General features: G+C 37.4%; 1 long non-coding RNA gene across 1 annotated transcript; it reads left to right on the forward strand.

Moving 5' to 3' along the window:
- Positions 1-3,248: 3,248 nt before the first annotated feature.
- LOC139129778 (uncharacterized) lies at positions 3,249-23,313 on the forward strand. The gene is made up of 4 exons (XR_011551668.1): positions 3,249-3,418; positions 8,482-8,556; positions 14,910-15,052; positions 23,024-23,313. It is a non-coding gene; the product is annotated as an uncharacterized lncRNA (long non-coding RNA).
- Positions 23,314-24,865: the final 1,552 nt, after the last annotated feature.

Consider the following 24,865-nt stretch of genomic DNA (forward strand, 5'->3'; position numbering starts at 1 on the left):
TGTCCAACCAGGAAAAGTATGCTTAAAGGCCAGGGCGGAGAATAAATAGCTAGCTGCCCCTGTTGGAGTCTGTTCATGCAAAGCTTGGACCCTCGAGTTTTTCTCAGGGGTCTATGGGTAGGTCAAGCTCGATAGCTCTGTAAAAGCCATGCCAAAATGGTCACAGGCGAAGCATCGTAGGTGTTGATATAATATTATGATTTGAGCATAAAGGAAGCTGATTCTGATCGATGAATGCATTTCTCTTTGTCTTCAACTTTCATGGCAAGCGGCCATATCAAAGGTCTGCAAGCTGTCAATCAAAAACGGACGCGCTACAGGTGTGACTCGGTAAACATTTGCGAAATCAGCATGTTAGATTCGGCACAGCATTGTAATTATATGGGGCGACCGCAGTGCTGTTGGAACGGCAGACCCACAAGTATGTCCTCGAGCCATAGCGCGTTCTCGCGTAGACGTTGTACCAAGACACGCCGCTATTTCCGATCGTTTCTTCCACAGAACTATCATTTAAAGTGCAGATTCAAGTTCTTTTAGTTTTTTGCTGTCGTGAAAAAATTATTATTATCATTATCGTCGTGCCGTTTTCGAAGATTTTCGAGGACCTTTCCATTGCTATGGAATCCGATGTCAAGGAAAGGCGGTGACTTTTTTAACAGTTGAATTAAATTTCCTTTCTGGTTGTTTTAGTCAATCAATTGAAATACTTTTGTTCCCAGTTGAGTAAAACATTTACTGTCTTGATTCTCCAGTCTATGATTCGATATTCACTGACTCATTCTTTCTCTTCTTTGTCGATCGATGAAGTATTTTCATCTTCAATACACTGTAAAAATAGCGGACACTAGACGCATCTTTACGCGTTCAAAATGTACATGTCGGGGTTCAAATTGGAACGGCTAGTGTTCATATTGTTAACACTAGTGTTCATATTGTTAGCAATGATGTTCTAAACCTGAACACAGAGTGTTAACATTTATCTCTTTCAAGTGTTCAAAAACTCAGCATTACAGAAATTTTACAATACTGTAAAACAATTAACAATCTTTTGTGTTTTTTCCTTTAATATGGCCATATTAAATTTACTGCTGCCTTGCTGTCTGGCAAACGTACACGGATTTTGGTGTAACGAATTTCAAACTGAGTGAAAAATGTTTCCGGTCTACAATTCCTGAAAGCATGTTTTTTTCTATAAAAGGAAGACTTAGTATACAAAATAATTTACACATTTATTACGGGTTCAAATTTTGAAAATTTGAAAAGAAATTCGGAAAACCACCATGAACGTTTTAATTTTAATATCGGCGTGTAAGAGGCGTTCTACTTCTTATCCCATGATGCATCAAAACGGAAATTTTGATATTTTGCTTTTAAGCGCACGCTGAAGTCGTGATCGTACTAAATTGGCCAATTTAAAATGAAATACTGTGGCGTTGCAATCTGGAACCAAATACGAGAATTTAGAATAATATGTGTGAATTCAAAGTTACAAAAGCCATCTCTTATTTATCTAACTATATTTTATCTTAGCACAGAGTTTTATAAGTTATGTTCTTACCTTGATATATAATTGAAACGAATAGCAAGGCTAAATGTTCAACGTAGCGCTCTATGACATAATGATGAATTCAGTGATTGTGTATTGTAGATGCCGGACTCGATTAATATAGTACTATTTTTTAGTCCCAAACCCGCTTTACAAATCCTTAATGTATATGTAATTTCTCTGTTTGTGGTTTCTTTTCCTCATTGGAAAAATACATATCTTATCATTAGGAGGACCTGATGTGAACTGAATGTGCTCAAGTGCTTTACAAAGGTTAATTAATAGTAGTACGCTTCACAGAACTATCAGATATCTCTTATATCATTATAAGCTTATATAGCATTTTCCATCAACTTCCGCAGAGTACTCTAAGAGTCTAATCACAAAATACAAAACTTAATTTAATATGCAAATGAGCTGTTTATTAACTAGTCACTGCTCAATCCTTCATAGGACAGTTGGATATCTTTCGGATCAACATATGTAACACGTTTCATCAAATTTAATGCTGTAATGTTGGAGTAATATCACTAATTACAAAGTTCATTACATATGCAAATGAACCCGTAATTCATTTGACACTTCTGAATGTTTCATAGTAAAATTAAATATTTATTAGATCATATCTGTAGTAGGTTCACCACATTTGTGCCATAATTTTAGAGTTATTACGTAATTTCACTGTCCATTAAATATGCAAATGAACCCTTAATTGACATAACATTTCTAAATGCTTTAAGAAAAACAAACGGCATCTGTCGGACCAGTATCTAAAATCTTGAAAAAAAAACTAAACAAAACAAAACAAAAAACTACAATCGCTTGTCATTTGCGTTTCAAAAAAGATAGTGACGACAATTAAAAACAAAGTTATGATAAACGTGTAATCGAAACCTGTCATTTTATAGACAATGTTGGCATATCGAGAAGCACATGAGTATGTTCAGTTTATAGCGTGTTTAGATATTCCTGCAGAAGGTTGAGTCACAGTAGTTTTTTCCTTCTATTAAGCATCAGAGGATGTGATGTATAGTTAATCTTCTTTTTGAGGTTGCGATTTTGAGATGTAGGGGAAATGTTGTAACAATCTGATATCTATATAACATTTCAGCAACATTTATGTATGATTGTCCAACCAATAGATCCAACAGCTAAAAATAGTGGTCAAATCCAAGTCCCTTAAAGTACATAAATTGTTTGTGAATAAGGACACGCAATCATACAAAAAGTGGCTTAATTATGGAAAAGCAAAATTCAACTCGAAAATAACATGAAAAGATAGTCGATTTTTTTATTTTGTGCCTCTTAAAGCACAATCAACTGCAATGGACTGGATAAGCTTAAGTTAAAGTGTCTTTCGCAGGGTGCAGTGCGTGTGCTCGTTCTGTTGTACTAAAGTTCACAAAACGTAATTTGCCAGAGTCTTTTCTGACGTCAAACATCAGTTAGAGAACTAAATAAACGAACAGACGAACAGAGAAAGAAATTATAAACATATGAAAACATTAACAATGCCATTTCAAATTTGATATCGAAATAACGTGCTAAGTTGATAAGCTACAAAAAATATACTTTTAATTAAAATGTCAGCGTTAAAGTGATCGATATTGTGAGAAAAAACAAGCCATATTGTTCACTTTACCCGATTTCAAATAACACCCTTTGACCCTTTACCGTGTGGTCATAAACATATGACGAAACACGCAAGCGTCTTGGCTACATTTACGACGCTCAGAGTTACATTATCTCAACCGACGCAAGGTGGTGCTTTCGCTGTGGCAGACTCAATTTTGGACAAAGTGGAAATAATGGGCAAAGAGCCATCCTACATCGGCATTTATAGGTGTACGCTTACCATTTTGTTGTTTACAGGTATGATAATCACAGTTTCCCTTCCTATTTTCATTCCAACTTTTCCCCACACAGAAAGTGGCCAGCTCGGGATTTTAACACACGCATAGGTTAGATAAGCCCATTTTTTTACACCATTCACGAAACGAGTATGTGATTGGATAAAATGGCTGTTCTGAGCATTTGTAATTACCCCTAGGCCTATGTACTGGTCAGACATCATGTTGCCTATATAATAGTAGTTCTAAACATAGACAGTAGAGAGGGGAATCCCCCTCTACTGTCTATGTTCTGGACTAAACTACCAAAAGCTGTTACACAACTGAGAAGTTTTGTTTGAGACGCCATGCCGGGTTCATTCTCAGTGGGTTCTAACATAGGGGTGGATTTAGATCAGACGCTACAAGACAGCAAACGATACAGAAATTGTGTGACATACATTAGAACTGAACATTCATCTACATTGAAACGTTGAATATATTGTACAGTATAGCAGTCGAAAAATCCGAACTTCGGTCATATGTTTTTACCGTGACGTGACGCAACAAACATGGAGGTAGCTCCATGCAACAAATGACTCCATCGCCACGCTAAAACCCGGATGTTTCGCGACGAGAATATAGAGAAGCTGTCGGGGATGTTTGGTGGGGGAGGTGCTAGAACTGCAACAAATCGACATCAAATTGTTCAAGTTGGTGACGGTCATATCAGTTCAGTAAAGATAAAAATACAATCAAATTTGCAACACACGTGGTTTGGCCGAAAAAAGAAAACTATCTACATAGTGGACCCATGGAGTAAAAAACTATGATGTCCCCTATATAACGGAAAAGGTCAGTGCCCACATGGATTTTTAATACTAGAGGAAATGCTTCAGGGTCCGTTTGTGTTTTCTAAAAAGTTTCCTCAAGCTGTAACTAGGTACTAATTGTATGCAGTTAATCCCCTTCTCAAGAGAAAACATTCCCATGTTTTTCTGATGCACCATAGATACGATGCATCGTGGACCTTTGTGTACATGTTCCATTCACTATGTAAACCTGCACAACAATAGAGGGAAACGCTGGGGACGAACACAAATCACCATACACAGAGTTAGGAGGCTGTAAAGTTTGCAAGGACAAAAGACCACGGACTTTGAAAAGAAGGACCTCGGCTACTTCTCTGGCGTCTACACACGCGCTGTTCCGCTCTGCGTGGCAGGGCTATAAATACGGCATAATCAAAGCCGAACACTCTTGACTCACACCGGCCGTGGGGCTAATAGCTGACCATCGCGCATCGGTTGTTACCGTGGCAGAAAAATTACTTTAATAGTAACCTCCGTGACTTTATTTTTAGTTCACGCGTACGTCAGTTCAACGAGGCAAAAAGTTCTCTTCTACCGCCATGGTTAGTCATGGAGCCAGGTGCGGAGCTAGTACCTCCATGCTATAAGGCAGGCATTGAGAAATATCTTGGTCATCGCATTCTCAGTGTTTCGAATGTCATTACACACGGCTTTGCTGGGTGTGCATAGTTTTCCCTGTTTGATGAACGTTAGTGTTGTTATTGCAGGGAAATTAGTGAAACCAACACTATTCTTAATCACAGCTGTCTTACAAAGAGCATGGAGCTAGCTACATGCAAAGAGTAATCTGCATTCGCTGCCCACATGTGGGGGTTGTCAAGCTGATGTAATGGCCATTCTCCAGATTTCCATAAAGTGTATGCGTAAATAAGAAGAGAAAACTCATGAATTTTAACAGACTCGGTGGGTATGGCTGATTTGGGCCAAACAGGCCATGGCCACCACGTCAAAATCTGTGTGGGGAAAAGCTGTCATGTTGTGTTCTTTACGAGATAATACTAGTATGTGTAAGGAGTGCAAGTATTGCAGGATTGGCTCTTAATATTTTCATCGGTTTCACAAGTCTTTTCTTAATATTCCGAGAAAATTAACCTTTTTGCGCTATCCGTCAATAGAATGTTCACTCGAGCTTCAGCAGGTTCTGAGAATAAGCAAGAAATACCTTTATCCTCATGTACATTGTTTCATGCAAGTGTGTATTAAAGCAATACATAAAAGAGCATAAAGGTAAATGTAAAATACATTACAGATAAGTAGTTAAAATAATTTATTTCCCTTCATTCCATAGCAATCAATTAGACATGATTGATTTCCCAAAAGCCATGTTGCTTCGCCAAGTCTCTAAAATGTGACTATAAAAACCTACCAACTTAACAAATGGCGGCGCTCTTTCTACCTAACCATTCAAAATTGTCCCCACACATAAACTGAACAGATTGACCCAGTCACACCTCTCTAAATCCTACTATTCTATAAACTTTTGTTTATGTCGTCAATATATCTATCGCGCGCTCCTAGCACATTTTCCAAGTTTATTTAACGTTTTTGGTCAAAATTGGCTGTTCTTGCCACCTTGGTCACCCCTCTAAAACGGAAGGTGAGTGGGAAAGCAACATTGTAATTACAAGACTCACGAGCATTTAATGAAACACAGGAAAACACGACACATTACACGATTTCAGTGGGTGCAAAAGTTGAGGCTAGTGATCTCTGTAAATGATGAACAAAGGGTGCAGTTAAGGAATTGTTGCAGCTGGAGAAGTACTGTTTACGAAATTCCGTTCACTACGTTACCCTCCAGCACGATAGAGGGAAACATTGAACCCGAACTCAAATCGCCGAACACAAACCCAGTGGCTGCAATTTTGGCCGACCAAAGACTACATGTAAAATAAAAGAAGGGTCCAGCTACTACTCTAGTGTCTACACGTGCGCTACTTAATTCGCCCTTAGAGGCTGGGCCATTATACGGTTGCGTATTTCTGTACGGCGTAGTCATAGCCGATCACTCTTGACTTACATCGGCCCTAGGGCTAATAGCTGACCATCGCTCATTGGTTGATACGGTGACAAAAATACTTTAAGTAAATAAGAGTAATAACCACCGTTCTTCTATTCTTGGTCACATGAATGTTAGTCAATGGAGGTAAATAATTATCTTTTACCTCCATGGTTACTCTGTCGCTTCGATCATGGTGTCAGGAGAGTAACTAGTACCTTCATGCCGTACGGCAACCATTGTTGAATGTCTTGGTCAGTGCTTTCTCACTGTAAGCTTATTTCGAATGTTTTCACAAACGGCTGTGCTAGGTCTTTGCTGCGTAGTTTGAGGGAAATTATTGGTGTTACGTTAACACTAAAGAGTACTGCCTTTAAAGGTTTACAGTCACCTGTAATCAAAATATGGCCATATACGGTTCAAGGGGCGTTCTTTGGTATTCAAAATGCCCATATGAGGGCGCTGTTTTAAAAAGCGGTCACCCGCTTTAAATCTGCGATTGGTTAGATTTCTTCTTCTCATGGTAACTGTTTCAAACTTAAAACAGGTGACAGTATACCTTTGAATTACCATAAAATATTACTACATGAACGAATCACGTTTCATCGTAAGAGTAAAGACTTCCTTCCTGGTGATTTTGGTCATTTTTTTTTTGTTTTATGCTAATTTTGAATCTGTGTAATATAATTTTTGAATGCAATTGTAGGCAAAGTCGCGTGCTGTCCTTTTCTTATGTCAGCGTATCTAAAAACGTAAGGAGATAACGTTATCCCGGTGAAGTGCGCATGCATCCGCCTTATGCTCAGTTACCAACCAGCCGAGCTCTAGTGGGATGCCATGGCCACTGTAGGAAGTCGTCACAAGCGAAAGCGTGGTCCTCAAAAGAGTGGAAGTTGTTGGATCTAGGATCGTACTACAACAGTCGCAAGGATCCTAGACATTCTGTTGTATATACACAGACATTTTGTTACATATTTCGAGAGTGTGTACTAGGAGAACACATATTACATATGCTTTTTTTGGTTTAACATACTTTTTTTGTCAGTACGGGACGATAGATCGAGCATAAATCGACCGCTCCATCAGACTACCCAGAGCACGGGTATCTGTGGTCTTAGCTACCGAGGCAGCCGACGACAGCGAAAGCACGTTCCCCAAAGGAAAATATCAAGTATATGTTCCGGACTAGGCAAGAGTTGAAGTTGTCAGTTACATTCCACTTTAAACTCCAGGTTTCGGTGCGGTAACAAGACGTGTGAGCTGGAACTGGTCGCAAGCGCGCACTATAACGCAAAACGCTACTAATTCAACATCAGCGTTCATGCCAGGTCAGACCTACAATTTGTTCCAGTCTTACGTAAAAGGATATATGTAATTTGGTACAGAGAGTAATTGTGTCAGGTCTTGATGTCATTACAGCGTTTGTGTAATTTTTTGTCAAGATTTTAAGCGCAATTACCCACGATTTTGTCACAAAGGTTAAACATGGTGTGTAATGCAGGGCTAGTACTGAACATGATTAAAGTATTAACATTATTTTCGTTATTGTAATTCTGGCCAAAGGCTATGCAAACGTTTAGAACCTAGTATGCTACTGCCAACATCGACCTAGCGGCGATATGCTCGCTGTGTTATGTAGAAAATAACTATTTTTGACAAATATGTAGACGACGAAGGTGAAAATCTTTGATAGCTCATTTTAGTGACCAGACCAAAATGGCAAAAAAGCTGTAAAAAACACAATTGAAGATTTACTCATAATTTACATATTGCATTACGATCATCTCTAACAGCATGTCAACCGATTTAAAGCTAATTGACGAGTAATTTTCTGAGAACATTTTCTGACCAAAAATGCAAAAATTGCCCCCCCCCCCCCAAAAAAAAAAAAAAAAAAAATTGCAGATTCTGTCATAGCTGTAATGTATCATAAATTAACTTTAAAAAAATTAAGATAATTCTGCACAATTTGAACAAATCATCTCTAGGGACCTATGTACAAAATATCAAAGTTATGTGACATCTAAGTTTGAAGAAGAAAATTTTTAAAGAATTTTTGACAAAAAATGACAAAATTGCCTTAAAAATACAAATATGCAAATTTTATATGATTTCAACTAATCTAATTGAAATCACCCTAGGTAGCCTGCATATCAAATTTCAAAACATTTTCATAACTGTGTGGTCGCAGGGCTGTAATGACTGACTTGATTAAGTCTTCTGTAATTCTATCAGGAGTTTGCCGTGCTAAGGTTGTTGATGTAGAGCAGAAAGTCGCCGATCATGAAACAAGTGAAGCCGATTTGAAAGGTAAGTATTCAACGAATTCGAACACTTCAACCATGAATTTGTACACTGATAAAAATCTATCTTGCAGACCTACTATCGCCGAAGATTTTTAGGTTCCATAGTGACATTGAAGGTCATTCAAACGTTACTGTACAGTTTGTACTTTGTCCCTTCACTTAGTTATTAGTTCTGTTATTTTTGAATACCTTTCGTTTTGACGAAATAGGTAGGTAGGCAGATTGGTAGGAAAGTAAGAAGGTAGGTAGGTGGAAACGTCGTTGAGTAGGTCATTTTAGGTCATTCAAACTCTTACAGTCTATACTTTATTAGTGATTATTTATTGGATAAATTTTGTTATTAAGAAAATAGCTGACTTCAACGTTTTTCTTATGTAACAGAAATGTGTAATTTGTCCTGGATTTGACCATTTCGTGTCGTTTAATTAACATTACTTTGCCAGCCTTTACTAAACTACCAGAAGTGTACTGTGAACTCAGCGAATTTTCACCTTGGCAAAATTCAAGAGAGACGATATAAAGATATTAATTCTCTCGAAAAAAACGGCATAATTAAATTGGCTAATTTCCTTAAGGTAGAATCAGAAGATCTATGCGTCAGAAACAAATTCAGTACAAAATATAAAAAAAAACGTTAGTTTAAAAAAATGATAAATCTGCTTTGAAGGATTATGTGCCCGAGCCTTCCTTAGAACTCAAAATATTAGAATCAGGAAAAAAAAAATTACAGAAGGAGGAAAGACAGAGGGATAATATAGGGAGAAGAATAACGAATGGAAGAAAGGCAGAGGGCGTAAATAGGCTAATGGAAGAAAGACGAAAAGACAGAGGAAGGCTGGAAAGACTACTAATAGAAGAAAGGCAGAGGGAGGAAGAGAGAAAGGAAAGAGAAAGGGAACGACAAGATAAAATAAAAGATCATCAATTTAAAGGGACATTATCGCTATCTTTTGACTTCTTTTTCACCAATATTGTTGCAAACGAACAATTGCTGATATCGTTCGACTTATTGAAAGATGTCGAAAAAATGGTCGACCATAGACAACTTCCTTCCAATTTTGCCTACACTTTGTAGACAAACCTGGGGTCAGAGGTTTTAGGTGGGCTACTGCGAAAACCATTTTTAGAGAGCTGTCCCTGTGCGAGGGAAGCGTTCGTTTCCGCGGCCATTGTTAATCTCATTCAACCCATGAACACTCGGGCGAAAACCAGCCTTGCAAACAAAAGAGCATCGCGATGTCGAACTTCGAAAGTCGACGTTCTGAGAGGAGTGGAAGAAGAGAAAATTGTGAATTTTTAAAACTTCTGAGAAAAACAGAAAAATATTTTTTCAACAGAAAATGATCATCGTAGATTGTACCTAGCTACGATCTTTTATTGTGATCACAAGATCTTTCTTGTTCTCTCAAGATCTTTTCTTGTGCTCACGAGAAACTATCTTGTGATCACAAGATCTTTTCTTGTGCTCACGAGATCTTTTCTTGTGCTCACAAGATCTTTTCGTGTGATCACAAGATCTATTTTTGTGCTCTCAAGATCTTTTCTTGTGCTCGAAAGATATTTTCTTGTGCTCATGAGAAAATATCTCGTGATCACAAGATCTTTTCTTGTCTTCATGAGATCTTGTCTTGTGCACACGAGATAATTTTGTGTCCTCTTAAGATAGTACCTCGTTTGCTAATTATATTTTCTAACACAACTGTAAAAACTAGTGGATGAGCCCAGCCTTAATTTCTAGACTGAGTTGATTATGCCATTGAGTGGAGCAAGAGGGACAGAGCACTGCGGCAAACAACGAAAGAAGTGACAGCTTTCAGTGTGCGATGTCTTTTGGGATTTCAGTCAATAATTGCTTTGTTTCACATCTTGCGTTGCACTGTACTGACAAACGAACATACGAAACATGGACAAAGTTAGAATTCCGATTTTGTTGCAGATGTCAGTTTAATTTTCGTTTTTGTGCATTAACAGTAATCGCCAAAACTTTCCGAGATTTATAGTTCAAGTCTTTCACCGTTTTAATCTGCAGCACACCGTGACGTGATAATAAATTCAGTACGAAGGTTTCTACTATGGTCACCTCAAATTATAGCAAACCAAAATAAATGCCAGGTTTCTTTCCGATCAGTCGATAGAGTGTATCCTCTCAATAATTATTGCAAATGAATTAGTTCTGCGCCACTACGTAAACACATAAAACTCATTCTTGTTTTAAGGAAAACACATGTTAAATGTGATATGGCATTGTAAAAGTTGTAACCTTTCACATAGGGAACAACTGGACATTGTTCACATTGGTAAACAAGCGTTAATTTCTTATTTTGGGAAAATGCAACACGTGCTCAAATGTTATACTATAACATCATATCGCAAAGTTCAACAACCAGAACAATGTCACTGAATGCCATGCCGGAAAATGCGAGAGAGTTTGACCGGTTAAGAAGGGCTTGACTACGCAGTTTCTGCGTAGTGAAGCTTCATTACGTATTCATGGTGACCCCTGGCCAGCTGTCAATAACTTTGGGGGCTTTTGTCTTTTGGCCTGCTTTGCATATGCGTCGTTGGACACGACCTGCCAATCACCCAGGTAGTCAATTAAACTATTAATTGACTGTTTACCGACCTAATTAACACTATCCAGCAGTATCAGTCATATTTTAATCGCGTGGCCCGGTGAGCACAACGTAGGAACGCGTGTATTTCTGTGTGTACGTTTTCACTTGTGGTGTTGTTTGTACCATCGTGTGTCCTTGTTTCACCTACAGCATTACCTTCAAGGTGACAGGCTTACTATTAATGTTCAGTATCATTGCACTGAGTTCTGCCCACGGTGAAAACCACCTGTTTTGCCTACTAATTACTGCCCGTCGCTGCCCGTCCTGAATGTAGCCTATCTATAGCTACAGTAATCACATAAATCATTTATCAGTTTTGATATATACTCCTAAATTGTAAGTTTGATCAAAATCGAGACCACATTCAAGGGCTATGCAGACTGTCCATGTAAGCACACACAGTGACAAGAAGGCGGCAAACACCTACTCACCAAGCACATCGAATCGGCGAAAAGAAGCATAAAAGCTAGGCTTATCGCCAAAACAAACGCGCCAAGCGCTAACAAAAACCCATACCAAGCGGCCCTTTTCAGGCCACCAAATACTCCAAAAAGGAACTACCAAAAATACGATAAGATGACATAGAACACACAAACACTTAAAAGAAATAACAAAAATCGTACACATAACAAACAACTGAAACACAACATTAAATACAAAATAAACAATCACAGTAACGTAACAGAAAACATGGCCGTGGAAATAAATCAGCTATTTCCAAAGAAAAGCCGACAACAACATGAAATTCAACAACAACCTATCATCGCTCAAACTATGAAACTCCGAAAAATAGTACTAGGCAAAGCCTTAAAATTCATTCGGACACCAACAAAACCAAACAGAATAAAACCACCTCAGGATTTCAACAAATAAAGTCGTATAATGTGACTACGCTACATCGTGAGACACAAACAATCGCAACAACACCAATTCAAAGAAAAGTCAAATTGGACTCCACGAAAAACAAAAAAACAAAAACTTGAAAGCTATCTGAAGCTGCTAAATCGCACTTCTAGAGATACCCTTTCAAACAAGGAACAAAACATGTCGCGTGCCAAAAGAATCGCGATAAACCAGCTTGCAAACATTGGACAATTTTGGGAAAATAACCCTTCGACAAGGGTCGGTTTTTCGTTATTGTCAACACAAACGATTACGTACTCGAATGCGAAAGGCAATTACGTAACACTCAGTATTATACACAACAAGCCAGAACAAACAGTAAACAAAGTAAATGAACTATTAATTAAAATGTACGAGAACAAGCACATCAACCAGGATACTTGTAAGTATCTTGATCCAATAAACATAAAATCCGTACCCCGCAGTGGTACTTATTGCCTAAAAATTCACAAACCTCCGCAAAAATCTAAAAGACACACCAGTCAAAACAAAATTTACCGAAGTAAAGGAAATATAGAACAAACAAACCGAACCACCAACGGACTCACAACGTGACCAAAATTAATATACTTGCCTCGCTAATCGGAAAGCAAGACCACTAAAATGCATTACAATAAATTTTCACAAACACAAACTAAGGAAAGAATCTACACTGCGACTGATGAGAAACCACACTCGGGTTTCGAAACGCAAGCGTCAAAGGGCGACTCTATCAACTTTTGTAACAACATAGGTCCGGCTGCGTCTCGCCATAAGCTTTCCCCACACAAACAAAACATTACCGTACACACTAATCCAAACTTCTCTACAAATATCCAAAGCGAAACAAACATTTCATTAACACAAACAATCGGATAAGAATGTAGGAACACATTTTCGAAACGAATCAAACACAAACTCGACACAAAAACATTTAGGATAGTTAGGTGGGGAGCCTGTTTCACATTTTTTACATCTCGCTATACTGTCTATGATTCTAAAAATAAAGTCATCTGCCACTTTTTCTGTATACGCGGTTTGGCTCTTCAATCGAAAGTCGGGCGATTTCATGGTTCTTTGGGGCACTTAAGTGTACGCCGAGCTTAAGGAATGTAGTTACATTCGCGATGTTTTATCCGAAAATTATTTATTCCTTCAAGGGCAAATGCACATAATTTATGCTGTTGAAAATACTGGCCGCTCATAAACAAGACAATAAACTCATATATGTGCATTTTTACTTATATTGTCAAAGTACCACCGACACCCACAAAAAACCAAATGGTTCAGTCCAGGTATTTGCAACTCTGCCATCCGACTGGTCAACAGGAAATCAACCATAGGTGTCTTTTGGCACGCGTATACGCCAGTCACCTAGGCGACGGTAATCTGCACCACTTATCACCATCGGGAAGGTACTCCTCCCCATATACCACTGGTGATCCCACCCTCAAGGCACTGCGTCATTCGACCAAGCATTGTTATTGTAATTTCCTGCATAAAATTAACAGCGAGGTCAACCGGTCAAACTCTCTCGGCATTTTCTCTCATGCTGTAAATCTGTTAAAATCGAAGGTAAACATTGTTGGAGTTATCAAATGAGAAAAAGCTAATGTGCTGTAACATATGTCATCGTTTTTAAATACTGACCTTTGAAAGGCAAATGTGATCAAAAACAAACTTCTTCGGATAGACTAACAAATAAGCAAACAAGACTAGCAAACCTTATCACTTGTCAATCTTTTGTGGTGAAAAAATAACAAATTTTTGAGAACAAGAAAAGATCTTGAGAGCACAAGAAAAGATCTTGAGAGCACAAGAAAAGATCTTGAGAGCACAAAAGATCTTGAGCACAAAAAAAGTTCTCGTGCGCACAAGAAAATATCTCGTGATCACAAGAAAAGATCTTGAGAGCACAAGAAAAGATCTTGAGAGCACAAGAAAAGATCTTGTGATCACAAGAAAAGATCTCGTGAGCACAAGAAAAGATTCTTTGATCACAAGAAAAAATCTTGAGAGCACAAGAAAATATCTTTGCTCACGAGATAGTTTCTCGTGAGTACAAGAAAAGATCTTGAGATCACGAGATAGTTTCTCGTGAGCACAAGAAAAGATATTAAGAGCACAATAAAAGATCTTGAGAGCACAAGAAAGATCTTGAAAGCACAAGAAAAGAACTTGTGATCACAAAAAAGATCTCGTGAGTACAAGAAAAGATCTTGTGATCACAAGAAACTATCCCGTGATCACAAGATCTTTTCTTATGCGCATGAGATAATTTCGCGTGCTGTCAACATAGCACATTGGCGACGCGCATAGCTGGAACGCACCAAAGCGATCTTCTCTACGTGGGGGTATAAAACAAAAAAAATAAATTTATATCGCCACATTTTGCATTTGAAACCACGGAGATTTTACGCTTAAGGTCTAACTACCTATGTTCCCTGTGTCGTAAAAAACCTGAAATATGGAAGACATCGACGCACACTACTGGGCGGGACAGACTTATAATCGTTTATTCTGTAAAAAAAACATGCTGAAAAACAAAAGCCGTGTGTGTTCCGACCCAAGGTATATGCGACGCATATCAACGTATTGAAATGTTCAATTTACAATATATACGCTACGTATATGATTAATTCCGTTCCGTATACGTCAATATACGTAAATATACTGAACGTATATCAATCAATTTGTACAGTGTAAGGCAACAATAACAGTGTAGGCTGTTGCGATCACGTGAAAAAGGAACTGTTCACAGTAGTTGTCCTTGAAAACCTCTTTGATACAATTAAACTAACATGTCTTAAGTTAAGAGTCTGTCTTCCGTGAGACGAAATGTATTTTTTCTCTATTACAGATGCTTTATCATTGTGTGGATCGTGCTACTATGCGTGCCTGTTATTATTTTCTCTTGCCTGGTGTTGGCGCGCGCCCCAAACGGTGTAATGGAATGGGCTTTGAGACCACTATGCTGCGATTGCTGTCATTCTTGTTGTAAAGGTAAGTAACCGAGATGTAACGTAATTTCGTACTTGCTATCTAAAACCTGCTGTACTCGAGTGAAATTTCATGCGAGGCTGTTTGCTCGGCTGCATTACTCTCGTGTGTGAGCGATTTTGTAAATTTTGTCATTTTGTGCTTTTGAGAAAAATGCACATTATGAGTGATATTTTTGCCTGGCATGGAAAACTGCCGATCTGGTGCGCCCGAGTAAGCAAGGTTATTCACGTCTGTTTTAATCAAAAGAGTGCATGGAAATCACAGTTGATATTATGCAATCTTTTAGGATAAGAACATTTTAATGTGATCGCACTTTCTCACGCTGTATAATATGTGTTTCCAAACATAAACAACATGGATCATTCACTTGGAGATATGGGAATGGAACTTGGGAAAAGAAGAGGAAATCGCAGCCCGCAATCCATCAAAGTCCGCATTCTTAATCAGCGAGCTTGAATATTGACGCAAACAGAAAACGACAATATTTTCGTAAAGAAGGAACAAGTTATGCAATCTGTTATCATTCGTAATGAGACAGATTTTGTTTAAAACATAATGATAAAGGCCATGCCTTAGATGTATTTAGCATATCTATGCAGCTATTAGACACAAATCGTTAGTAAGTCCCTCATAACTCTTACTCGATTCAAGAATTAAACAACGTTTTTCAAACAACGGGAACAGTGTTCCTGTTCGGCAAATCGACACAATATCTTTAAATGAAAATGTTGGCAATGTCACGTCTGTTTTCGTAGATGGTATCATGCAAAAAATTAAGATAATTGTTCTTAAACAGACATTTGGCAAATCTACAACAAAGGTATTTACAAAATGGAGGATTATACTCAGAGTACTTACAGAAGTCAGGCACAGAAACCATTGTAAAAGAGAACGGGTTGGATTGTTTGAACACACATCGATTCATTTTGATATTTGTGATAAAATTTCAGTCCCCGGAGAAGAGTGGCTCTAAACACAGAGCACTGCATTCGAAAATGGCGCCAAACGCTCAGCTGATCGCGTCGCTACGGACTGCCCCAAGTGAAATTCACACCTTTGACAATGGAAATTAATCTGCGTTGCCAGACCGGTGATAGAGGCACCGTGGCCAAACCAAGAATATTTTTACAAGCGAAGGTATTGACGAATGATGGTAGCAGCAAAAATTACATCGACTTCACAGATAATCTTTCAAAACTCTCTTCTACAACCACCCTAACTCTTTCACTGACGAGAAAAACAAAACAGTACAGAACTTTCCAAACACATATTGCATTTGAAGAACAGTAATATGCTTCACGCAAACAGTTGGTCTGTTTTGTACCATACTACTGCTTACTCGAATGCTACAAAGAGATGTAACCTTTGCCTGAAAGAAAAACTGTTCACCATCAATACTGAGAAGCCTAGCCTGGTAAACAAGCGATCGGAGCACATCTCAAAATGTCGCCATTAGAACAGTTACATTCTGTCTAACTATCATGCCTCTCATCTACAGAGAACACATGTAGTGTAAAACTCTGATATATATATATATATATATATATATATATATATATATATATATATATATATATATATATTATATATATCTGTGAATGTGTGTGTGTGTCAACTGAAATGGAGGAATTAAATTTAATGATCGCTTCTTCTTGCAAATAGGTCCAATAGTGCCTCATTCTTATATGTAACTTTGCTCGGTCTATGTCATGTATTCGATAAACACTGGGCAATACACGTAAATATGTCAACGCATATCAAGCATTTTGTCCAGTTAAACTTTATAAAAACTGCTAGACCCTCCTCCGGTATTCCAAAGATGTCAGTGATATCCTTAAAGACATTTCATGCGTACCATGTAAATTTCTTGCCTTTCCCTTTGAAAGCAGATATAGTATGGAAACAAGAAATGAAGGCAACTTCACACATTATTTCGACCATTCTTACTGATATGGTATAGTTTCATGGCAACGGGAAACATGGTAATACACAGGTGAATCAAACGTGGTTTGACCCTTGTCATGTGATCTCGGTCGCCGGAAAAATGATTGTATGCTTGTCCGTTTCGTCTTAGAGGTGTTTCAGGACAAAAGTTTGGTTTTTTTTCATCAGTCGATCGAATGGTTTTGTATCCCGGCATGTTTTGTTTCATTGTAGAAAACGTTAATAAAAGTGAGCTGCAAGAATCTCAATATTGTGGTCTTACTATTGCTTCGTTTGGTGGTAAGAAAGTTCCTTTAAACTGCTTCTTGATTAATTTATTCTCGAACGAGGATGTCCTTTATAAAAATATTTAGAAGGCAACTCACAGCTTCCCCAATTCCACAAACGAAACGTATGCACACCATGATGGTATCTTCTACAATACACAAAACCAAACCGGAAGGAACAATCTTTATCGGATACCTGATCAAGCTAATAACCGAATATCGGTATTTATAGACCGTTTCATAAAAAAGAATTGACTTAGTGGTCTTTGGAGGTCAGAGATATAATCAAGCGAAAAGGCTCTATTAGAAAACCCATACAAAAGTGGCTGACACATTCCTATATTTATTAACCAGTTCTTGCAACCCAAACAACACTGGCAAGGGCTTTATTAAAGGTGAATTCTTTAAATATGCTCACACGTGCAATAACAACGTCGACTTCATGAAAAGAATCAATACTTCACGAGAAATCTTCAACAAAATATAACAGAAAACATAAATATATTCATCAGAAATGAAGTTAACTAAACGTGAGCAATAACTTATTGACAGAGATGAGAATAATGACGTAGCAACAGAACCTATCAACACAACGACCTTCAGGTCATTCATCAAAACCATCCCAATCAAACATTATTTAATAAGAAACTGGAAATAGTTGCACGCAATCAAACACAGGCGACAGTTTTTTCTTCCAGGATAACTTACCATAGCATATAAAACAAATGCAAATATATAAGACATCCTCTTTCAAGCAAAAATGAAACACAAGAATAATTGAAACGAACGGTCTGAGCAACAACAACGCAAGGGTCAGACAACTTTATAAAGATTCTAGCACATCTTTTGGTAAACAACATCTAATATCAAACTAGTATGTGGGAATATATCACAATTCCAGCGACTGAAGAAGGGACTCCCATTTGGTCCAAAACACTATTAAGATGAATCACTTTAGCTAAAGACGTTTTCTTTAGCGTCCGGATCATAACCGCAGTCAAAGTAATGTCGATTCATAAAACCATATTGATCAACTCACTACATCGTATCTCCGAGGTTTGCTCTGATCCTATCAATTGAACTGCGACAAAGTAAAAGATAATGGGGCTTGTCAACTAGCATTTTTCATTTGTTTACCCATCTCTCGATGTAAACCAAATACATCTGCTTGCATACTGAATTCTTAGATGTCGTAAAGATATCAAACATATAAAAAAGTTTGTAGGGCAGTGAAGATCTTCTATAACGAATTTTAGTTTTAGTTTTTTACACATAATATGTGCCTCCTGTACGGTAGTTCACTGGCACAGTAATGCTTCAACGGGACCACGAAAGGGCTGGTGTGGCTATAAAAAAATGAACACCTGTATCGATGTCTTGCTCTAGCAGTTTGCGAATTATAATTGCACCAAGCATGGCAGCGTCCTCATGAAGCCAAAAGAATGTGACAGCCGCGAATGACCATATAGCCTTCCAAGCCCTGTACAGGCAAAATTTTGCAGCAAGAGTGAAGTCCATGTTCAATGATGAGGAAAAATACGACTTTCGAAATACAAGGGCATCTTCACCAAGAGATACCAACTTAAAAGGATAGAAGATCTTTACTGTCTAGAGCGTCTTCTTTTTTGTCTAGCTCCATCCCATATTCTTTGATGATGCGCTTGCTGTTTATCATGCTGGAGTGTAAAAAGCACAAACATCCCAATGTTCCCTGTTAAACCCCTTGCTGATGCAATGTATTGCTGCATCACGACCAACACACTGAAGTGGCTGTGTCGTGCGCTGAACCCCTAGTTGACCAGCTTGTTGCTCCGCTTCTTGCCGTCCTTCGATGCTGCGCAATCATCTAAAATGATCAACAACTGTGTCCCTGCATATGTTTTGTGGTATGACATCATCATCTCTGTAGAGTAAGCTCTTGTTGTAGGATTTGTTGTCCAGGTAAGTGGAGCACAAGGAAACAACGTCCTCAAACTTCTGATGATAGGGTCCCATCAACAAACTCATCATGTACTCTCTGCGCTAGGTGATTGGGTGCCGTGCGTTGTGGGTTCGAGTCCCGGTTGAAACCATCGTATTTCTCTTTCCCGGGTTGATAGCTCTGCTAGGTGGACAGAATTGTCCCCGAGGCTATCTTCCGCCGGTGTAAAGCGTTGTGTTCATTGCTTCGCTTCGATATAGTTTGTGTGAGATGTATGATAGCGTGTGTGCTAGCGTGAGTGCTTCACGAACTCTACGGCGAGTGGAGAGGGCGCAGTCAGAATTGTAATATCCTTAGCTCGGTTATTGAACCAATCTTTTTTGAGATTGGGGATTTAGTCGAGCGGTTTGTCTGTTGTCCTCTGCGCTAGGAGATTTGGTGCCGTGCGTTGTGGGTTCGAGTCCCGGTTGAAACCATCGTATGGTCATATTGAAGGGCGATTCTGCCCACATATCGCTGTCCACCTCTTTTCTACCCGCTGTGAGTTGCATACGCCTATACTTGAAAGGGGATACTGTCGAGTTTGGTTTCAACAGAACCTTCGTGTTAAACAGCACATAGACTTGTGCCAGCAGTCTATTTCAACGATTTGCTGTGGGTGTGTTTTTTCGGCGGATTTCCAGTGGCACTACACCATCTTTCTTGTTTATAAATCTCAGGCCATGACGATTAAATATTTTCTGCTTAAAACCTTTCAAGTCAACGAACAGGCAGACCTTTTGGCTACTGGTCTTCAGCAAATTTTTTCGTATTCCTCTTTCCAGAAATGCCTGGCTGCCTGCGCTCGGCATAGACTTTGTTTATAATCCCTTTGATCGTAATAAAACGTTTTCAAGGTCTGGATTCACTAACAGATCGCTAACTAGCCGGGCTTGCTTCTGTTTCTTTGTAAAAAGAATGAGCACCCTTTTAAATACTTTGGCGAGGGACATTAATAAAATCAAACAAAATAACAACAACATTATACATACAGTGAAAATCACAATTTACAAGTAAGTGGGTAAGAGGTTGGAAAATAGTTGTGATCTAACTAATAAAGTTCAACCTTGCAAGTAATACTTTCCATGGAATAGAAATATATAGCCGCTGTCGAACTTGGTGTTTTCATTACGTTAAACTCTTACAAATCAGAGCAATTGAACAAAATAAAATTAAGAACAAAAACAAAATAAGAAAACACTAAAAGATCAGTATCATGACGAAAAAAAGCTTTCTGTATGCTATTCTAAACTATTTAGAACACGTATATATCTTATGCTATTTTGAATACCATACCAAAATTCGGTCCAACAATTTTGATTGAGAATAAAATTCTATTTTATACCTAGGGACATGAAGGTCACATTTACTCTGATTTTTGATGTACCGATTGTGATCGAAATAAGTAAAATATTTTGTTTTGAAGTGGATGGGAAGCCTTTCGAATTTGACACTCACACGTAAACTGTAATGCTTTATATATCAAGAATACGAAGTCTATTGAACAAATGTACAGCTTGTGCATTTTACTCTCTTCCTGAAGTAATACGAACAATCTTTGTTGTACAATAGAAACATTTTTTTTAAATTTGTGTGATTTGTTCTTCTCCAAACTTGAAGCCCATATGTAATATTTGGCAAAACGAATGAATTGTATTAGAATCAAATGAATGTGCTAAGGGACTAAATTCCTTGATTTCTAGAGAAATACCAATTATGTTACAATTTTTCTCTTGATTTACCTAACATGCTTTATCCATGTGAAATTGATATCGACAGGAATCCAAGAAAGGTTACATTATCAACTTTTTTGACAGGATTATGTTTCACAGAAAGGGGTTCATGTACTTCCATATCCCTATGACATCCTATACCAGCATGTGTGACATCGCACCATTAACTTATCAAACGCACTGTTGGTTCCTCTGGTTAAAATGACATTATGTATATTATAAACAACGTACAAGAAGTTAGAGTCGTCAGCATAAAGTCTAAAATTGAAAATAAAGTTTGAAGAATATGGGATATTGTTGATGCAACAAGAAACAACATTAGGCCCAATAGAAATCCTTAAAGCACACCGCTAGAAAGCTTAGCCATGATTTCAAATGTTTTATTGTTGATGATTAAATATTTGCGTTTACCATGCAAGTAACTCGTAAAGCTTTTCAAAGGTACGCCCCTTATACCGTACTGTTCTAATTTGGAAGTATGATCTCATCATTCAAAGTATCGAAAGCTTTTGAAATACAATGAAAATTTACCTTTATTCGAAACTATACAAACACTTGCAATTGTCTTTTTACAGCCTTTATTCTTTCTGAACCATATTGATGCTCATATAAGATCTTCCGTTTTTAAAGATAATCAATGACATACTTATTAACAATTTTCCCAATAAAGGTACTTATTATTGAACTTACAGACAGTCAGGAACTGGTTTATGGTAAACGAAAGGTTGATAATGTGGAAGAGGGGTGACGATATTTCAATAATATCTTCTTTAATAAATTTTGAAGGGATGTTATCCTATCCATTTGCCATCGTCAATAACATCAATAACGTTTTCAACATTACATTTCGTTAATGGTATCAAGAAAAAAGACATTTTGCAATTGAAATACTCTGGAGCCTGTCTGCAAAACCCTTACCAATTGATGCAAAAAACTTATTTAAATCGCTATCAATATATTCCAAAAGTATAAGAATACAAACTTGACCATTTAACTAGATTTCCAATTGTTTAGGGATAACCATACATTTACGAGTTGGGTTAACAATTAAGTAATTACTTATCCGTAAGTCTCGGTCATCTTGTCCTTACTTTTAGAAAAATAAGTTGACATAATACCGATTAGGTGCTTAATGTAACTATTCGTAAGAAAAATTCCGTATTTCTTGTAATGGTATGTAAGTCACTGTTACAACGTGGTGTCTTCAACGGGGTTCGAACCAACAACATACAGCATCCTGTCACTTAGCGTAGAAGCAACAGAAAGAACCGCTCGGACAAATCCCCACTGTCAAAAAGAGTGGTTTAATTAATAACCAGGCTAAGTTGTTACATCTGTCTGACTGCGATTTCTCCAAACTTTGTAAAGTTCATGAAGCACTCATGCTCACACACTCAACAACCAGACATCGCCCAAACTTTATCTAAGCAACGAATGCATACATCGCTTCAACTGTTACAAATGACATGTTTAAAAAATTATGCTTCGTTTAGATAGCTTCCCTGATGCAAGGTGTATGCTTTTGCCTCGTTTTGCTAACATTTTTTTTCTTTTATACTTGGCGTTGAATTTAGTAGTGTGAAGATAATTGAGGGTTCATTTGCATATTTAATGAACTTTGTCATCAGTGATATAACTCTGAAGTTATGGCACCAAATTTGGTGAAACCTGCTACAGATATTGATCTGATCAATATCTAATTGTCGCGTGAAGTGCTGAGCGGCGTCAAATTAATTAAGTGTGTTTTTGCATATTAAATGAACGTTGATTTAGTGATACTAATTGATGAAACATTCTATAGATGTTAATCTGATAAATATCTAAATACCCCGAGAAGCATTGGGCAGTGTAAAATTAGCAAACATTTCATTTGCATATTAAATGAATTTTTGTAATTAGTGTTTTAATGTAGATAGTACTGTGTAAAAGTTGATGAAACCTGCTACATACAATGATCTGACAGACGTCTGATTGTTCTGTGAAGCGCACTACAAAGCTGATGTAATGAACCTGTTATAAACCACTTGGGCACATCAGTTCACATCTGGTTCATTTTTTTTTATTTCAGATAGGCCGCAATCATACGAATAACCCAACGGAAAGTCTGATTAAGAAAAACTGTGACATCTACAAAGCATCAGCTTTTTCCGCATAATAAAAATATAAGTCAGATTGACCTAAAATATATTTTCAAGTATTTTATTCACTGTGAACTGCACTGGAATTTGCCGAAACTTAGAATGCTTCTACAATATTACAAAGTTAAAATGTGATAGCTTCATTCGTCAGTCTATAATGGACAGTTTACATACCGATGTTCCTGATTTGCTTCTAAAGTAATAAATTAAAATTGTAATATCTGTTAGTAAGATTTGGTTTCTTTTCACTGACACAGACACAGCGTGTGGTTTTTCATAATTTGTGTATCATTTCATTATATATTATATATATATATATATATATTATATATATATATATATATATATATATATAATATTATATATATAATATATTATATATATATATTATATATAATATATATGAAATGATACACAATTATGAAAAACCACGCTTTAAAAAATTGTACAATATTTTGAAAACGTAGTATAATTTGATATATGCCAAAATATTGACTATCATCACTAAATGAGTAATTTTGTATTAACGTCAGACAAAAATAAATCGGTACACTTGCCTGATCAAGCATGAGAAACATTCGGTCTGTTTTCACTAGGGTACTGACTATTGTAAAGCTAATACTGCAAATTTACAAAACAGTAGACTGCCTCGATAACAAACCCATCTCTATTTGCAGGAAAATATTTTGTTAAAGTGTAAAAGTACTTGAGAGATATTGATTCCTTGTCTCGATCAAGTTTGATTTCTACATTACGTTTTTGCTTTCTTTGTCTCGTTATGTCTTCTGTCTTCGACGCAAGTTTTAGTCTTCCCGTTATTAATGAAATATTGCAGAAAGAATGTTTTTGCCTGTGAAAAAGTGCTATAAGTGTACAGTTCTATAAGTGTACAGGGTCCTGGACAAAACTGACTGCTGCGAATTCACCCGTTATAATAACGAAAATATATATTTTAATTGATTAAAGTTCATTAATCATTTTGGCATTAAATATTTACCATTAAAATTAAACATTACTATACGCTTTCATACAGATCATGGGGTCGGCTTTTATATCCATATTTTGTTGTAAATTTTAAATTTTATTTCTTTTGGCTTTGCCTTTTTTTCCAGGATTTGAAAGGTCTTCCCTTATGCTCTGTCCGTAAATTATACCAATATATGCATTTATATTTTAATTTTCCAAGTTGCGTTAGTGTCACTTGAGATTTCAGCGTCATCTGTGATATAAATCTTCGGACCTCCTGATCGTTGACAATGACAGGGTTCTCAGCGTTGTGTTCGTTGTCAGTCTACTTGCTCTTGCACGACACAGTGTTCGACAGTCATCCTGTAAACTCTTTAATGTTGACTTTTTTATGAAATTAAACTGAAAATGTTTATACTTTAATAGGTTTAATCACAAAATACCGGGTTTTATGTAGTCGTTCATAGTACGTTTCGGTATTGTCCTCGACGCTATGCGTTTCGAATAATACCATCGCTTCACGAGGTACGAGGCTTGGATGAAAAGTTTTGAGCCTAACTATGAAGTCCTACTAGAATGAGTTTCAATGATATTTATTTTTCAGCATAGTCCACCTTGCGGTCCACACACTTCTAGCTGCGGTGCTGCAGCGCTTGGATCCCCGCTTTGTAGAAGCCATCTTGGTCGTCAAAGAAGTCACGAACGGCGGATCAGACGTCATCATCATCGTCATAATGCTTTCCAGTGAACTGTTTCTTCATGTTCAGGAAGAAATGAAAGTGTGAAGGTGCCAGGTCAGGAGAGTG

This window comes from Ptychodera flava, chromosome 3 (assembly GCF_041260155.1).
Source record: "Ptychodera flava strain L36383 chromosome 3, AS_Pfla_20210202, whole genome shotgun sequence".
Lineage (NCBI taxonomy): Eukaryota > Metazoa > Hemichordata > Enteropneusta > Ptychoderidae > Ptychodera > Ptychodera flava.